Source organism: Drosophila mojavensis, unplaced genomic scaffold (genome assembly GCF_018153725.1).
Source record: "Drosophila mojavensis isolate 15081-1352.22 unplaced genomic scaffold, ASM1815372v1 contig_136, whole genome shotgun sequence".
NCBI lineage: Eukaryota > Metazoa > Arthropoda > Insecta > Diptera > Drosophilidae > Drosophila > Drosophila mojavensis.
Window position 1 is genome coordinate 7,870,453 of NW_025318667.1, and position 19,760 is coordinate 7,890,212.

General features: G+C 38.3%; 1 protein-coding gene across 3 annotated transcripts in view; it reads left to right on the top strand.

The window, feature by feature from the left end:
• The window catches only part of LOC6584966 (teneurin-a), a 301,718-nt gene that overhangs the window by 13,658 nt on the left and 268,300 nt on the right, over positions 1-19,760 (top strand). The window lies entirely within an intron of this gene.

Below are 19,760 nucleotides of genomic sequence, written 5' to 3' on the forward strand. Positions count from 1 at the left end.
GTTGCCTTCTAAGTGGGGCGAAGTTGACTGTTTTTGAATACATACATACATACATATGTATATGTATGTGTAGCTTATTCAAATATACCCTGTACATTGACCAGCATAATATGTATGCAGACATAAATTGCAAAACTGAATACAGCCAAGGCAAATCATTATGTGGTGCATAAAGAAGTAACCGAATGATAATGATGATGATTAATGATAACGATAGTAATTAGAACAGAGCAGTTGCGGGCCACCCTCATGATCCACCGTGCGCGTTGATTCTGCTCCACTTGCAATTATGAGTCCAAACTAGCTCCGGCACTCTGGCACTCGACGGCGACTGAGTCAGCAGAAATAAAGTCAGGCTCATTATCGATTTGGACTGCGGCTTTCATGAATCGCTGTCAAAGTCACCGAGTGACCAAGTCACAGAGCCAAGCACTCCACGTGCTCGCTAATCGGATGCTCTGATATTTACAATGTAATACTTCGTCTAGCCCATCAATATAATCAATTCCAGCGATGCGCAGGTATTATAAACATAGTCTAAAACTACAAACTGCTCGACTGGTTTAAGTTGTAGATGGAAAGACCTTGTGTATTTAACCTGGCCAAATGAGAGCAATATGAAGCGAAAGCGCTATAAAACTAAACTTGATTGAAAGACTCAAAAGTTTTCAGCTTTACTCTATAGCTACATCATTCAAATATTCAATATTGGGTGTCTTGACTTGATCTAGAGTACTACAGGGCATATTCAGGACAGGGAGTGAGAATTACTCTGGTTTGATTCGTCCGTTGTTCCGTCTGTGTTTTCTTCCCTTGAGAATTATAGAAGCTGAAGATATTTTGTGTCTGATTTCATTTGTTGATATACATATATAGCGTCCTACTCAGTGCGTATGTATACCCTGTTTGATCCACTGTACAGCTGCTGCTGCTGCTGCTGCTGCTTCTGCTGCTGCTGCTGCTGTATGCTGCTGCTGCTGCTGCTGCTGCTGCTGCTGCTGCTGCTGCTGTATGCTGCTGGAGCCGAGCTCTGCTGGCCGGTTTCGTTTGTCACCGCATGGCTATTAACAACAGTTTGCGCAAATGACACTGCAATAAAGCATAAAGAGAAAGGAAAACATTAAAAGATACAACGCCAGCAACGTCCAGCAGCAGAAGACGCACGGAGCGCGAACAAAGCCAAGCCAAACAAACACCCAGCCCAGACCGGGCTGCTGGTCAGCCGAGAGAGTCATTCCGCTGGCCGCTGGCCGCTGGCCGCTGGGCGGGCAATGTCTTATGCACAGATTTATTATGTGGCCATAAATAAATTACAGGGCCCGGAACGCACAGGATGCACATAATAACACGGCAAACAACGGACTCCAAATGTGGCTAAAAGCAACAAAGCAAAGCCAAAGCCAAAGCCAATGCCAATGCCAATGCCGAAGCTAAAGCAAAAGCAAAAGCCGGAGCCGAGAAGCCGAAGCACGCCAAATCAAGCCGAAGCCGAAAGCAGCAAATTACCAAAAATACCAAAAATGCTTGCCAAGGGCAATTCGAGCGTGACCCGTTAGTGCGTTGTTAGCCCCCTAAGCCATTTGCCCGAATCCTAGTTATGTGATAAGGGTTAAAAGGTCTGTCGACAGGCGCCGCAGCCCCTCTCGCTCTCCCTGCCCCAGCCCTCCATTCGTCCATTCAAAAATGCATGAAAATGTTGAACGATCTAATTAGTGCCCAAGCACTAGCTGTAATATGTACATATACATGTAATACACACACACACACGCACACACAAACATATATAGTGCATAGTGTATCTATGTGAATTCAAACTGCTGAACAAGCAATCATTTCCTTTCGCTCTCATCACTCAACACATCAACTGAGAGCTCGACCAAGTGTTTATTGTTCCGTTCCCTACACTGAGCCAGCCGAGAGGGTATATTGGCTTCATATGTGCTTATGGATGTTTGAGTGATATGCAAATACAAATTCTTTAAATAGGTAGCCTTCAGCTCTCGTTTCTCTGTCTCACTGTCTCCTTGTCTCTCTGCCTCTCTTAACCTCTCTACCTAGCTTTCGTGTATTCTATGATTACGAAGCTGTCATTATTCCATTGCTCTACTCAAACATACCCTGCACCTTGAAAAATTACAATTTTTCGCAATTTTCATATTAATAAAATTCTTGAAATTGCTTCCTGTAAAATGTTTTTATTTTTTTTTTTTGTCTAAATAAATAAATAGGTGAATAGTTTTATATTGCTTTTGCACCTTTACCTCAATATAAAATATTTATTTATTTTTATCTATTGTGCTTTATTTCCTTTAAACATTTTTTTTTTTTTCACAATCATATAAAGATTTTGATGTATACCTAAGAAAGGTTAGCTATTGCTTTTCAGCTTGGATATTTATTATTTTCGAAGTAAATGTTTTTCTATATTTTAAATTTTATTTATTTATTTATTTTTTTTCAAAGGCATAGATATTATATTTAAGAAATTGATAAAAGCATCGATTGATGCCAACTATTTAGTATATCTATGCTTGCTCTATTGCAAATGGTCACAGCCACGCCCACGGCGCCCCCAAGTTAAACAGACAATGGCCAATGGCAAAGACCTAACTATGCCCTTAACTTAAACTTTAAGTGCCATTCTGACTCTCTCTCTCTCTCTCTCTCTCTCTCTCTCTCTCTGTCTCCCTCTCTTTCTTTCGTTTTCTTTCTCTCTCACTCTCTGTTTCTCGCTATCTCTCAGCGCGCTTGGTGCAGTGCGTCAGCCAGGCTAACTGAATGGCTGACTGGCAATAAATATCAAAGCATTTGTTTGCCGTCAAAAGCAAGAGGCTGCCAGGTTGCAACGCCTTCAATAAGTGGATGCGTGTATCTGTGTGCGTGTGCGCGTGTGTGTGTGTGTGTGTCAAAGCTTGTGTGGCAGTCAATGGCTGTGGCACGTGCGCCGTAATTTGCGCGTTTAACATTTAAAGCAGCTCGTGAAGCTTCACAAATCGCCGCAACCGCTTCCAGGTACACGGGGGCGTATGCGCAATAAATTTAACGAGCTGCCATTAGAGATGACGACGAGGACGACTACGATGGCGTTGGCATCGGCATTGCCATCGACGATGGCGTTGTCGTTGTCGTTGTCGTTGTCGCTGGCAAGGCCAAGATGTCAATGTCTGAGTGTAATGGCAACGGCCATGGCAAATGGGCGCCTGCATTGAAATTTGTGCAGGCTAATGATAAATTGACTTAATTAGTTGACGTGCCAAGCACAATTATTATGAATTGTTGCGCTCATGTGTTTCCGAAAAACAATTTCGCTTACGTTTCGCAACAAATTTGATGCCTCAATTGATGGCGATTGAATAATGCGTCCATTCAAATTCACTGCTGAGCATATATCAGCTTCAATTATGGTGCTCAGTCTGCACTGATTATGAATGAATTATTGCGAGTATCTCACACTGTGCAGAAGAAGCGTAGACGGATTCGACAGCAACTTAAATTGTGATGACCTGTGACCTGAGCTGGTAGCTCAAATGTACACAGGGTTAACATGAATTAGCTACTGTGATCTAGAGAGCCCTGAGATGAGTGAGAGCTACAGCGATCTAGCATGTTAATCTCTTTCTCTTGTTACTCACAACTGCAGTGATGATCCTGCGAAGTTTGCTGTCTTTACAGACCTACCAAATGTGCATTACCCCAAGATTTTTGTAAATGCGGATTAACTATATCTAAAGTTTATTGAATATATGACTATTTTTGGAATTCAGATGGGGAAAATTAGATAATAGTTATTAAGAATTTAAATAAATTTAAAATAATGCCCTTATGAATGAACGATGATGAATATAAACAGATTATGTGTTAATTAAAATCTCAGAAAAAGAATTAAAAAGAAAAAAAATTTATAAACATTCTCTAATCATATAGTGTATGAAGTTTCCGCATTATAGACATTTTTATAATTTCTCCCAAAAATATAGCATTTGGACTGCTGTTGAGGTTTGCTCGAAGATCTGTTCTGTCTAGCTAGTTGAGTGATCTATGATGTACTGGTCAGTTTCTTACCTGTCTGACATACTCATACATACTTGTTGATCTGCTCACAAATCTATGGACTTTATGAGGTTTGCCACGCCTCCTGCTGGCAGCTACAGAGATTACACGGAACCATTATGTGCTGAGTGTCAATTTTCAATTGGTTCAGGCTATCAGCTCATATATAAATTATTATAGATAGATACAGTGCACTAGGGCATCGCCGAGTCGTGTTATCGATTGTTATTTTGTTGTTATTTGCTTTTGTTTCGTTTTCTTGCTTCGCTTTCATTAATTTACGTGTAATTCGTTTTTGAAATCAAATACTGTAGACATTCTGGCTTGGCCCGTGTGTTTGTTTGTGCTGGAGAGACGTGCTCTCGGGCTCGATAATAATTGAATCGCATATGTATGTATGTATGTATGAAGCTAATGAGTGCACGGATGGGCGGACTCCTTTGCCACGTCGCGTCGTTGCTGGCAACGCACACGTGCAGCAAATCAACTTTGCCAAGTTTCGTTTTCACTTCGATTTCGTATGCAACTTCGATGGGCAGAAGGCGGGCGGAGGCAGCCGAGGGCGGGTGGCAGCAGGCAGGTGGGAGAAGGCTAGCGACAACAAATGAAAATACGAAAACTTGCAGCATTTTTCAACAATTTAATTTATTTATTTTGGCACTCTTGTTGGCTGTTGTTGCTGCTGTTGTTGTTGTTGCTGTTGTTGGTGCTATTGCTTTGCAGTCAGCTGTCGTGACATGGGTTTTTCCACATTCACAATCCCATTCAGGTTCGCATTCACATTCACATTCACATTCACATCGCTATTCTGTGACTGTGATCGAAACGCACTGATAGCCTCTGTCACTCAAGCGAACTGGTTGACTTTGCTGTTTGGCTTTCGCTTTGGGCTACTTTGTCACGATATCGCCCACTAATCTGGACCGTATCCCAGCCCCGTGTTCCGTAACCCGCGTCCCGCGTCCCCGTCCAGCTGCACCCACATTAAAAACACTCACATAATACAATTTCGCTTTTTTGTGCTGCTGCCTTTCCTTCACTTTTGTTTCGCTCTCTTTGGAAATCAACTTTGGGTCATTTCTCCAACATGCGCCAAAGATTCCATTTACTCGGAATTTTATTGGACTCGAACTGAGCTTGAATTAAAGTTTATTTGGCCATTTTGTGTTGCTGTAGTCCTGAAGTTTTTCATATCTGGCAAATTTTAAGTACTCAACTTTTTCGATGCTGTCCGAGTCTTTGCTGCCAAAGATATCTGGAGAAGAAGCTATAGAGCTAGCCATATAGAGCACCCAAATCTAGCCCCAACTAGCCTTGGTCCTTCGCTCACTTTTACTGTTGCAAATATTTTCGATGTTACCTACACAATTTCAAACATTGTTTGGGATTTATTTGCTATTTCTGTAACTTTCACTACTTACAGCTTAATAGTATGAAAATATTGGTTATCTCCTTTGGCGCTTATGCAAAGCTCATTTTTGGCACTTTACGTATTAAAGCTGGTTAATTGTTTGATAAATTGATTTGCCTGCATATTGAGCTCATTTCAAGTATTCCATGTGATTAGCTCAAGCTTATTTGCCTCAATTGACTTGAGGCTGCGAACATATTTGAAAAGTTTGCTATCTATTTTTGGTGCCCATTTGCTACGAATCGTCCACTTTGTAGCTTTACACAATGCTCTTCCCTTTATCCCCCTCCCTCTCATGTTTACACGCCCTCTTTACCCTATATACGAATTGCATATTTGTTTTTTGTCTCTTTATTGAATTCCTCCAATTTGATTTACTTTTTTATACTCTTTCACGAAAGTATATTGGTTTTGTGCAATGTCCGTCCGTCTGTCCGTCCGTCCGTTTGCCTGTCTGTCCGTATGAACGCAGTTTATTTCGGCGCTATTGAAGCTATTGAGACTTGACTTTTGGAGTATATACTCGGGTATATCTTCGATTTATAAAGTGTTAAAATTTTCCCGATCCGCCCACTAGGGGCGTGGCAAATCGGAAAATGCATTTTCCAATATGCAAGAAATCATATTAGATCTGCGTCGACCACCCAAGATCATGAGCTATGGCGGATATATCTACGCCCATTGGGGTCGTGGCAAATCGAATAAAACTGCATCTCGTAGAGTTTTAAAGCTAGAACGTTAAAATTGCACATGAGCTAATGGTATAATTTTGTAAAGTCTAATCTACGCCCATTAGGGGCGTGACAAATCGACGTTTATACAATATTAGAGCTAAACTTAGCTACTAAATTGCTTATGGGCTGTTCTTACTTGTTTTTTACTCATTGAGTACCTATATCAATTTTTGTGCAATGTCCGTACGTCCGTTTGTCCGCCCGTATAAAAGCTAGCTATTTCGCCATTAGAGAAAGTTTGAATATACTAACTCAATGCACCTCGTCTGCTAGTGTTAACATTTTCCCTATACGCCCACAAAAGGCGTGACAAATCGGAAAATGCTTATCCACGTCCGTAGTGGGTGTAGAAAGCCGCAAAGGCTTATATATATGTATATATAATCTATAATTTCATATATATCTATAATTTCCTCTTCGTCAATCGTTGACAAAATACTCCCGATTAATTTAATTACCGATTAATTTCCACAGCTGTAGACCATAAAAGCCAAATGGTACAATTACAGATTTCTTACTCCTTCAACGCAAGGGATTCAGCTATTCCTGAGTATTACGCCCGACTGTAATGCTCTTAATTAATTTTGACTTAGTCTTCAGCTCATTTCTTTCTCATCATAAGAGCTTCACTGCCTTGAATTGCTTCGAGTTGTCCACCAAATTCTTTGCCTTACATATATATGTATACATTGTATATATACCTTCACTTAATATCAGCTCCAATCACATCGTCCAGCAGCTGTGCATAATTTATTTAAAGCGTAAACTTTCGAGAAAAAAAAAAGTAAAATGAAATAAATGCAAACTTCAATTAAATTGTGCAATTTGTGTTGAAGCAAAGTTCGCTGCATTTCGCAGCTGAGCTCGAGACAGTTGGCAGCTGCAGCAGGTGCGCTTGCATACCTTTGGATACTATTTGCCAATCGGGCGCCAAATTGAAAATTCCCTTTGAGCGCACTCTGCCTGAGCAATTTAATGCATTTCGCAATTTGGCTTTAATGCGGTCGGCCATGCCTTGCCCAGTGGCCTCGCTCGGCTTTAGTCCGGTTAAGTGAAATGCGAAAAGGTGACAAATTAAAAACGATTTACCTGAATTAGTTCGCCTTGTTTTACCCAACTGCAAAAGGTATCGATCTATGTATTTCTGCATCAATCAAATTCGAAATAAAATGCGAAATAAAAATGCAAATAAAACTAACTAAATGGCGCGAACTGTATGCTGTGTTCAATGTTTCAAACATCAATTGATTTCAGTACTCTAACTAAAAGTATTCCGAATTGATCACTGCGTTTGAACTGCACTGCCTTTGAACCTAGGGTGTATACAAGCCTATATCTTTAAACAGAGAAGGGCTCAATACGCGGTACAGGCCTACTGTAGGCGGCCATTTCAGAGATATCCTATTCAAAAAGCGTTGTCAACAAATTTACTAGAACCAAATAAAATGATTATTAACATCAAAATAAAAAAAAATGTCTTTTATTAAAAAAAAAAAAACTAAAAAAAAAAAAATAAATAAATAAATAAATAAACATGGGTCCGTCGAATATAGGCAAGTTTGTAGGATCCGTCGAAAAGGGGCAGCCCTGTATAAATTGATATATGTATAGTTGAATCGTTTATAAAGATTCTCGAGGGTCCGTCGTATAGACCGAAAATCGTTATAACCAGGATTCTAGTCGCAATAACCGAATGAACGCGGAGTCGTTATAACCGAATTCTACTGTACATATGTATTTTTTATGTTAGATATCTGCTTGCATAGGAATCATCTCTAGACGTTTTCCTTTTTGCTGTTATTACTATTATATTATTTTAAAAAAAATAAATAAAAACCTCAGTCGGGCGTTACGGACAACGCTCCATTTTCCGATTTATACTATAATTATAAATGATATATTATTCAATTTTTATACATATGTATATATCGATTATATAGATTCAATCATTTCATAATTGAAATATATCGGTAGAGTATCCAAGCCGGAACGTATGATAGCTACGACTTGCGACAGTTCCTCGTTTCAATATTTCGGAATTTTTTTTCTTTTATTTTTATTTTTTATTTTTCTTTTATTTTGGGTTTTTGCATTTTGCAAAGCGAAATGAAAACTCAGTCGACGGCGACCAGCCGTGGCACAGTTAAGTTCACGTGACAAGCCAATATTAAATGTGATTCAGCTGCAGCACAAATGCAAACATCAGCGAGAGACACATACAAAGAGAGAGAGAGAGACAGAGAGAGAGGGGAAGAGGGCACTAGCGAGTCTGGTTAGTCAGAGAGCCCGAAGGAAGTGGCTATAGACATCTAGATATACTACATATAGCAACTGTGTGCAAACTATGCCGCTCAACTGTTTGGCTTAAGCATTTATTTATAACATTTTCAATTCAGTTGGCACAAAGGAAACAAAGCAGAGCAGCTTGAGAAAATAGCCGAGCTGCAAATGGAAATCTCGGCGACAGTTTTCACTTGAAATCAACTGACCCCATATATATTCTTACATATTCACAGCGATTCACAACTATTCACTTAACTTGCCATAATATTTATGATTGTTTAACATGAAGCTTGATAGGAGAAAGAAAACCGTTTTAAAAACTTTTAATGTAGCCAACGTAAACGCTTCAATTCGTCACGAGTTGGCCACACTCAACAACTTTATTGGCCAAATGGAAACCATGCTGGTTACATACAATAAAAACACTCTTTGAGTGTGGAATTGTGACGTCATATTGCCATTGAGGGAAAGTCAAGTATGAGAGAGATCAATCTATGTGAGAGCAGAGAGTTGAAGTCAAATAGATGGGAATAATAAGAAGTTAAGAATGAGTATTACGCAGTTGGTAAGGCTCGATTGCAACATTCATACTCGCTCTGATTAAATTGCTTTCTAAATCTGAATTAAGAGTTTTAGACTGAAACGCCTCGACTTTGGCCGAAAGAATTGTGTCTTAAAGCTAAATGAAAGTCAAGTCTGTGTGGGTGTGTATATGTATATATAATGTGTGTGCTATTGATGAAATCGATTGCCGCCGGCGGACAAACGAGGCTGTCATGTTTGGTTTGGTTGCCATTTCCGCTTCCGTTTCCGTTTCATTTTCAGTTTCAGTTTCAGTTTCATGCAACGCTCAGAGCTCAGCGCTCGGCACTCGGCGCTCAGCTTTCAGCTTTCAGATGCAGTTTTGTGCCAATGCTGCAATTAAAATTGAATCAATTATGAATTTGACTTTGCCGCCATTTGTAGTGCATGTCAAGTGGATCAGGACGAATGGCAGTGGCGCTCGCAGCGCCTGCAGCTGTCCGATTTTGGTATTCGCAATATCAATAGCCTGGCCAGAGCAGCAAATATTGATTGATTGGCAGGACTCGACGATTGTTAGAAACTTTAAATATGGCTTCGAGCAGACAAACGATATTTATGCAATAAAATCAAACGCTCCCCGACGTCTTGTCGCTGTCCTCTGTTTGAATTGCCGGCAAACCAAATTAAGTTCATTTCATTTGATTTACACACAGTCCGCACTGAATGACGTGCGAAAGCTGAAGCAAATTAACGTTTGGCAACACCTTTTTTGAGAGCGTGTGAATAACAACTTAATTGAAATGCTTTGGCTGCCAACGTTCCGTTTATCGAATTTGTTATTCTTGCCAAAAAGGTGCACAAACAATAATAATCAATTCGAAATGACAATAATTCACAGCTGACGTTTTCGCTTTGCTCAGCGAGTGTTGTCATGTCGTTGGGAAACTATATGCATATGTATGTATGTGTCGGATGGACTGATTGATTATTGTATTCATTCGAAGTAAACAAATAATAACATAAAAAATATTGTTGGATTTTGAATTCTAGATTCTAAAAAAGAGTAAAAAATAAATATCTACAATAATAATCATGAAACAAAAAAATTAAAAAATAAAATATCATAAAAAGCTCTTGAGATCTACGAGATTGACACATAAAATAAAAAAAAAAAATAAAATAAAATAAAATAAACAAATAAAATCAATAAATAAATTAAACTTATATATTATATCAGATATTATATTGTATCAAATGTAATAAAAAAAAAATAAAATAAAAATTTATATATATATATACTGTACAATGCGGCTATAACGACTCCGCTTATAGCGTCTGTACGGTTAAAACGACGAATGTTCTGGTCCCCAGACAAACTTTTATGTACGGTTATAGCGACTTTCGGGTATAATGACCCCTTGAGTGTCGTTATAACCGGATTCTACTGTAGATATATGATTCTTATTTTAAATAACTTAAAAATTGATTCTTGTCATTCATTTTTTCTGTAAAAATTAATTAAATGTAGTTGACCCACATAAAAATATATTATTATTATATTTTAAATATTATATATATTTTATTCTAAATTATGTACATTTTATGTATATGAAATTTATATATTGTATTTAATTTAAAATCAATTTATATGATAAAAATAATAAATAATTATTACTCATCAATTTTTATAAAAAAATCAATTCATAAATTTTTACAAAAAAGAAAAAAATAAATAATTAAGTAAATCAAATTAAATTAAAATAAAAAATAAAAAGCAGATTAAATTTTTTTAAGAATAGCCCATTTACTCATACTCAGCCATTGAGCAGTAGAAGCATATTCGATGCCGTCTTCATCTGCTCTATCGAAGCACAGCGTCGTCCTGCCATGATCTTTCCACTGAACACAGACACAGACTGAACAGGCCTACCTAATATGTTGGCCGTGTCATCATCTGTCCAAGAATATGATATAGATGCGTTGCTCCATTGCAATGCTTTGTTTAGAGTAGGCGAGCATCGAAGATGAGCTATTGCACAGCCTTGCAGAAGAGCATACAATATATTCGAATTTGTTGGCATAAGACATAAGAATTGAAAATATATATATGTATGTACATAAATATACTTAAGCCACGCAATTTCTAAATTCGCAATATTCCTTGAACAGGTCTTCTAATCTAAGGAAGATAGTTCTTGAAATATAACTTAATATTACAACAGCCAACAGCCAATATATATAGTATATGTATGTATGTATATATGTTTATATATATATCTCGATATCAAGTATTTGTTTCAGCGCTGTAGATAAAATATTGCAATTTATGTAGCACATCGCTTAGAGTGTGGCACTGTGAGATCGAGTGTGAGATAGAGCTGGTGTGTGTGTGCGTGTGTGTGTGTGGGGAACGTCTTGCCGAGTGGAACAGTTTGTGTCGAATCCCATTTGGAATTGCATTCAGGCGTTGGAGCGAACGAGTTGTTGTGTGTGTGAGACAGTTGGAGTTCGGTGTGTTCGGGGCGGTGTGTGGGGCTTGGCCTGCAGGCAAACAAGTTTTAAAGCAAACAACTTTACTGTTGCCGTAACTGTAACCGTAACCGGAACCGTTACGGTTGCTGCCATTGCTCGGCAAGTTCAATATATATGGCAGTTGCCGTTGACTTTTGATCGCTTTCCAGCACGCACACACACACACACATAGATTCGCTCACCCACAGTGAGACACACAGCGAGAGACAGACAGACAGGCAGACACACACACATACATACAATATGGTCAGGGCTACTTTGTTGTCGCTGGGGCGAACATGGCGTATGCGCAATATTTGTATTACTGTTTCATATGGGCCGCTAGAGCCCCCAATTGCCCGAGCTGAAGTTGAAGCTATAGCTGGAGCTGTGGTCCACGCCACGTGTCCTAGTTATGGACGTTCATATATATGGCTCTCTCATTCTTAGTGTGTGTGTGTGTGTGAAGCGCTGGAGTAAAGAAAAACGGCATCGGTTATGGCAAACGAATGCGACGATGCCGTTTGCCCTTAACTCAAATGTACAACATCAATAAATAAAAAACCCAGGCGAAAGGATATAAAAAAGGATAATAAACAGAGTCCCCTAAGAAATATATAACTGAGTGCGGCCACACACACACACACTCGCATTGCAACATTTGCTGCTGGCTGAAATTGGCAGCGACAGCAGCAGCAGCAGCAGCAGCATCGATAAGGATATGTTTGTGGCTTGCTGCTGCTGCTCGAGTGCTGAAACACACGTTCAAATTTAAACGATGTCTCTATATAAATATATATATATATATATATATATATATATATCTACACATGTGTGTGTGTGTGTGTGTGTATATATAATGCATGTGTGTTTCGCCCACACACATAAATTTCCATATGGCAGCAGCTCATGCAATATGCAGGATAACCTCGATGAAAAGGCGATAAAAAGACGCCGCCTAATGCTCGACTCGCGAGCCTCATGCGCCCCGTCTCCCTCCCCCACACACACACACTCACCAAAAGCCACAAACGCCTCTGTCCATGTCGATGGCATTCAAATGAATAAAGCAAAAGCCTGGCGCCTATCTCGCTAATGTATCCTGGCCAAGTTATGACTGACAGTCGCAGGAGTGCGCCAAGTCGTAAACTCAATTTTCTTGCCACTGTCAATGCAGTACGAATATTTGCGCTTACACATAGAGACACACACACACACACACACACACACACACACACACAAGCACATGCAGAGTGAACTGTGCTTTGTGGCATTGACATAAATGAATGTTCCGGATGCAGAAGCAACCAGCATCTGGCAGCTAGTTGATTGAATGCGGCTGCCACTTATCAACAGCTACAGACGACCGCATTCAACACAGACGACTTTAATATATAAATGTATAACTGTCAGAATCAGCTGCATCTGCTATATACCATGCCATAGTGTTTCTATATACACATACAAACTATTTCAAAGCATAGACTACGACTCGGGCTTCCCTTGATTTTATGTTCGATCAGCTATGGATAATTCTTTGGAATAATTCTATTTTTTTCCTTGCTTAAAATACCTCTGATATTAATAGATCTACAACTATTTACCATTTGGAAAACAGCTTTATTTTTCATTTTTATAAACTTTTTCTCGTTATATCTTCATCCTGTTTAGCTCTTCATTCAATTTATATTTGTGAATAATCTATTTAACAGTTTCTTATATTCTATTATACTATATTCTTCTCTTGAAAATCTTGAAATTGAATCTACCCTAGAGACATCATTGTTTATTTTTGGTTTCTATAAAGCTTCTTTTCTATATATCTTCATTTGATTCTTGGTCTGGTTGAACAGCATTTGATCACACTTAGTTAGCATCGATTCCTGAATTTATCATGATGATAAATTAACTCGGCCAAGTTTGATAAACTCTTAATCATCATTTAATGCTACTTCCAGTTTCTCTCAAATAGACATAAAACTCTTCGAACCCACCTCTTCTATCAATATTTCAAGTGCATCATAAAAATCGTTCTCCTTTATCAGGCAGCGAATGCATCCACAGTTTTCTTCTCTTCCTGGCTGTTCTTTATAGCTCGACGTAACTTGATGGTTTAATTTTTTTTTTTTTTTCGTTGGCTCTCGCTGAGCTGGTGCTTCTTCTTTGCTTCTTTTTGGCAGTTCAGCCTGGATGCTGGCGAGTGGCGCAGCAGTTGCCAATTATTGTGTTCCTTAACTGAAAATCTGTTGTAATCCCTTAAGAGGTTTACATTCGAAATCGCAATCTATGGCATTAATCGCTGCGCTCGTAGCCTACGAGCTGTGGCTCATGTGGCACAGAAATGAGTGCAAAACATTTCGTCGAGTCTCTCTGCCGCTGTCGCTGTCGCAGTTGACGTCGCAGCTGGCTTTGACGCTGTCGCTGGCGTTGGCGTTGGCAATTCTGAAGCACTTGAACGTGCGTCAAATTAAAACACCGCAAAATGTCAAGTGATGCGAGCTGCTGCAGACAGAGCGGTGCGCGTGGCCTGTGTGGTGGGGTGGTGCACGGGTGGGTTAACTGGGTGTGTGCAAAAGAATATTGCGTTGCATTTATTTTAATGAGCATTAAATGATGTGGCAAGCCGCCGATGCGAGGGCAGCCCCAAACTACGCTGCCAGTGCAGCAGCGGCTGCAGCTATTGCCACGCCCCGTTGCTGCCCACATTTACGACTTAATGATGCCAATCGACGACTATGCACAAAAGTATGCAACACATTTTTGCAACATGCCTTCACGCAATGCCTCCATGCGCCGCTTTGAGGCAAATCACAATCGCTGTCGGATAGTGGGTAATGGTTGGTGGTTGGGTGGTTGGGTGGTTGGGTGGTTGAGTGGTTGGATGTGTGGCACGCAGCTAAATTTCATGGCATTGCTGTAAATTTATGGGCCACACACACACACACACACATACACGAAAATCTTTTGTGCATTCACTTTGTCGAACAACCACACACAAATACACACACGCACACACGCTGGCAATCGTTTGTAGAGCATCCGGTGGCGCATCCGCTTGTGGCATGCCGTTGGCGCTGGCGCTGGCACGGGCTGGGGAAATTGAAACAAATGTTTTAGAGATATTTATTTGCATATTTGCATAATTTTTCGGTTGCATTTTTTATGCGGCCTTCCATTATTCATATGCAGCGACCGACACATGCCCAACCAACCGCCGCACCACACACACACACACATACCCTCCCACACCCACACAGACACACAGCAGGAAAGTAGCCCACGCAACTGTTTTAGCCCAACAAATGCTGGCAGCATTTTATGAGCCTGTTTCTCTCTGTCAGCTACATGATCTATAAAACATGCTCTTATCGTTCGCTTTGTTTACGTCAATGGGCTTCGATGCACTCAATCTGGAAACCTAATCCCATTTCTCATCAATTTCAATAATGATTTCAATAATTTAACCTAATCTTGGCAGGCCTCAAATATGATTGACCCATTTACCACCTGCCCTTACCTGCTCTGCATTGCAATGAATCTCATATTCGTGTTGAGCGAATTTCTGTAGAAAATGTTTATATTTTCAAATGTGGATTTCGCTCTGTGTCTGACTACGTCTCTGTCTCTCTCCCTCTCTCTGTGTCTCTGCCTCTCTCTGTCTCTCTCTATCTCTCTGTGTGTGTCTCTCTCTCTCTCTATCTCTCTCTCTCACTCTGTCTCTTTCTCTAACTTTCTCTTACTCTTTGCAAGCTTATGGCAAAGCCCAATGCTTTTTATGTTCTGAGCTCATAGAACATGGAAATTTAAGGTATATTCTTTGGGTGAAATGGTATGTGACTGACGGAAGTTTACGCAGCAGATCCCACAATACACATATATAGACTTGATCAGGATGAACAGCCGTGTCGATCCGTCGGTAAACCGGTCTGTCCGTCCGATTGCCCTGCCATCCGACCAACTGGCTCTTTATACATCCGTCTATCTGCCTGTCTCTCCGCCCGACTGTCCAGCAGAAGGTCAAACTATCCGTCCGTTTGTCCGTCCGTGTGAGCACAGCTATTCCATTACACAACAGCTAGAGCGGAACGAGTCTATTAGTTTTGATTGCATAAGACATCCGGATGGTTGGAAAACCAGCACTGGCAAGTGCTTAGCGTATCTCCTAGTCGAGCACACCCCACTAGAGCATGTTCACTTGTTTTCTGCTTTCAAGTGTAATTATATAACTAATATATTCTTTGTGTAAATACACACAAATGTTATATAATTTTTGTTTTCACATTTCATAGTTGACTTCTGCATCAACTGTCATTAAAATGGGTCAAGAGAGTTATATTTCAGACACTAAATACACACGCATACATATACATATATAGTATGCATATATATGTATTTATATACAAATTCGGAAATACTTGGCACTTTAGTCAATTAGCTGGGCAAATGTTTTGTTTTTATTGCTCTCTGCTGTTGTTGTTGTTGTTGTTGTTGTTGCTGTCAATGCTGAAAGCCTGACGCATTTTCAGCTTTATACATTTATTTATGATTTTAAGCATGGCCACAAATTTATTTGCGCATTTTTGTGCTATATTCACAAATTTGCATTTTTGGTGTGTCTACACAATTTCCGGCATTCGAGTTTCCCCATTTCCCATTTCCATTTCAAAAATACTCTATCGACAGTGTAATTAGATTATAGATTTTAGCTAACAATCTCTGTGAAATATTGTCCCATTTGTTATATCATACAAATCAATTAAATTTACCTGAAACTTACCTGCAACAATAGATTCCAATTGAATAGATGCTTCGATTTGATCCAGTTAAAGTTCGAATTTTTGTGTATAATCCATAGGTGTAACACAAGCCAAGCTTGAGCATTGAATGGGTCTGCATAGCAAAGAGTTCACTATGGCTGGAGCTTGGCTAGAGTTTGGTTTGTTAGCAAACATTTAAATCTGAATGCTGAAATCTATATTAAGCTAACATAGGCGAGGTGCAGTATGTTAAATTCCCTTCTAGCTTCCTTTCATGGCTCTCTCTTTCGCTCGCTTTCATTTGCCTTTGCAGACGAAATTCAGGTAACTCTTCAAACACACTTCGCTCATGCACATAAGCGTATTCGAATTCGTGCAACGCGTGATTCCTTTAACTATTTTGATTTGCTTCCAATTTCCATGTTGATGACACATTCACTTTAAAAAAAAGAGACAGAGAGAGAGAGAGAAAGAGAAAAAAAGAGAAATAAACTATTGGAAATCATGTGAAAATATTTATTTAAATTGTGGAGCCCAGCCAAAAGCAATAAACAGAACGCAAAATTATCTATGCACTAGATTCTTGTTTTATCAGCTCGTTTTATTGTTGTTTTTACGCCTTTTGTTATTTACTATTGTTTTATGCATAAAGTTGATTACAATAATGGAATTCGTGTGGTTGTAGCCAACACAAATGCCAAAATGTTGATCAATTCCTGAGTGATTTGGCTTTAAATTTACTACGATATCAGAGTAGACTACTTGAGGGAGAGACAGACTTAAACCATAGCAAGGCATGTTTTTAAAAATACAAAATAATTGCCTATATATAAAGCGATATACTATAGTGATTCGATCGTTTTCTACAAAATTTTATATAATATTTTAAGCAGATTTTATGCTGTGAATAGCTTATGGAATAATCGAAATATTTTGAAAGGGAGCTGCTATAAATATAGATATAAATATAAATATATATACATATCTACATATATATACGATTTTCGATTATTTCCTGTCAAATTAATTTTCATTTCAAGATGGTTTGCGTGTGGCTGTATGTGTACACATGTGTGTGTGTGTGTGTGTGTGTGTGTGTGGCCAATTTATGCATATATTAGCAACGCTCAATAGCAAAAGCAGCAGCCGCAAATACACATAGTGCGAGGGAGAGAAAAGGACAGTAGATGATAGAGAGTGTGTGAGAGAGAGAGAGAGACAGACTAAAAGTCGTAGCTCAAATTGAAGATAATTTAAGCCTTTGCTGAGATTAATTTGCATCCAATTATTTGTTGCTACCCAGAAGGGTCAACAGCAATGGCCACACGCCCCATAATAATAATAATTATCATAATAATATTATTATTGTTATTATTACTATTACTTTTATTGCTGCTCCTTGGCTCACACATCATTCAGTGGTCAAGCAAACGTATTTACTGTAGTCAACACCAGACCAAATTTATGTCCATCGAAGGTACGAATTTGACCATTTCCATTTGTTCAAATTGCTGTTCGGTTAAATCTGGACCTGTCTGCATATTAAATAATTATTGTTTCTCTCTAATCGTCTTATGAGCCGCATTTTGCGAGTCCATGAACAAGTGAACTTTGCTTGAAATATCCCGCATTGGCACTTGTCCAATATATGTGTATTATATGTATATTAGCTGCTACGAATTGAATTATATTAAAAAAATAAAATTAAAAAAATAAATAAAACATTTTTTTAGAGGTTTCTTATAAAAAGTTCAAACTACGCAATCTCCTGGCTGATTGATAGGAACCGTATTTTTTTTTTTTTTTTTTGAGAACCACCAAATATTTTATGATAATTTGTTTGCTTCAAAAACCTATCCCATTTCCTGATATGGCATACGCTTTTGCTGCTAATGTTGTGTTAGTGATTTCTCAATTCTATTCTTATACTCTATTTTTGGCTCTTCCATTACTCTTTTCTTTTTATTATTTCTTATTCTTTTTATTAACTTTTCTTGCAACTTCTCTTATTACCGGCCTTTTTTCTTTTTCTATACTTTACCTATTCTTATTTTATTCTTTTTTTTTTTTTTTTATTATTTTTTTTTTTAACTCCTTTTATTTATTTATTTATTTTATTTTTAATTTTTTTTATTATTATTATTATTTTTTTTTTTTTTATTATTTTAAGAATTATTTTAAGTATGCTAAATATTGTTTAATAACCTACATTTTAATATTTTATTTTTTTAAGTTTTCTTACTAACACTTTCTTTTCATAGCTTCAATAGTATCACTGACCATATTTGGCTGTGAGACGTGGGCATAGCCGGCCGGACTGGCAAATAAAATACCCCCATCGGGTTGGTGTTACTATTGAAATTATATCGTGTACTTTGTATAGGCTTTTTTAAATTAAAATTGACTCTCATTTTTGTCAATAGCTTTAAGAAAATAAATAAATAAATAAATAAGTTTTCAACCCAATCTCAACTTGTTTGCTTTAAGTTTTCGCAAATTGAACGAATGACAAGCACATGGAAAGAGCACGAGCCCGCAGTCTATTTGATATTGTATATAGAATAAATGTTGATTATAATATTAAATAACAGCGGCGCATTAAAATGCTGGCGAATGGATGAAATTTAATACTTTGGTTGAAAATAATTTGCCGCGTGGCGTTTAATTAAAAATGCGAGCATGCAACACGTAGTGCGAAATTTCAAATCAACCAATGAATAACTAATTAAACTTGCAATTAAAGTGGGCTTGCGATTAATTAAAGTGACCGAACTGAAGCTGCCAAACACTCGACAGGCCAACAGAAAAACCGACAGGCATATTGAATATTGATGAACATTGAATTAAATAGCTGCGGCCCCTTAGGACAAAACAAATTTAGTTTCTCATTATGCTGCCTCTTCAAATATATATGTGTATATATACATATGTATATATTTATTTATTTTTTTCGTTCGCATTCATTACTGCGTGTAGCATCATTCACTTTAAATACATTTAATTTATAAATATTTCAAGAGCTGCATAATAAATGCTCTCCCACATGGATGAGCGGCGCAAAAACGTTTTAAACGCTTTAAAACTATTTCGAAATGCTGGCATAAAGTTCAAAGTTGAGTTGAGATGCTTTTAGCATTTGCTCTCCCAAGGCTAGCAATAGATAGTATCTTGTTTTAGCATTTCCGATTGCTGTTTTCGAGCTTGCGCCCAAGAAAGTTTCAGCCAAAAATAGCTTTGCAATTAGTAGGTAACATTGAATGTGGGCATTTTCTATATACCCTGCACTAATAAGTAGAAAGGGTATATTATAGTTGTGTGCAGTTTTGAACAAATTGAGGCCCTAACGATTGTAGTCAGGAATATGAATAAATCGATAAATGTGGATTTGGTTCTATTAAGCGTGCACTACTTGAAAAATTTGGATGTTTTTTTAGCTGGGTATGTATGTGTGTGTATATGTATATCTTTCAGAAATATCGATTTTAACAG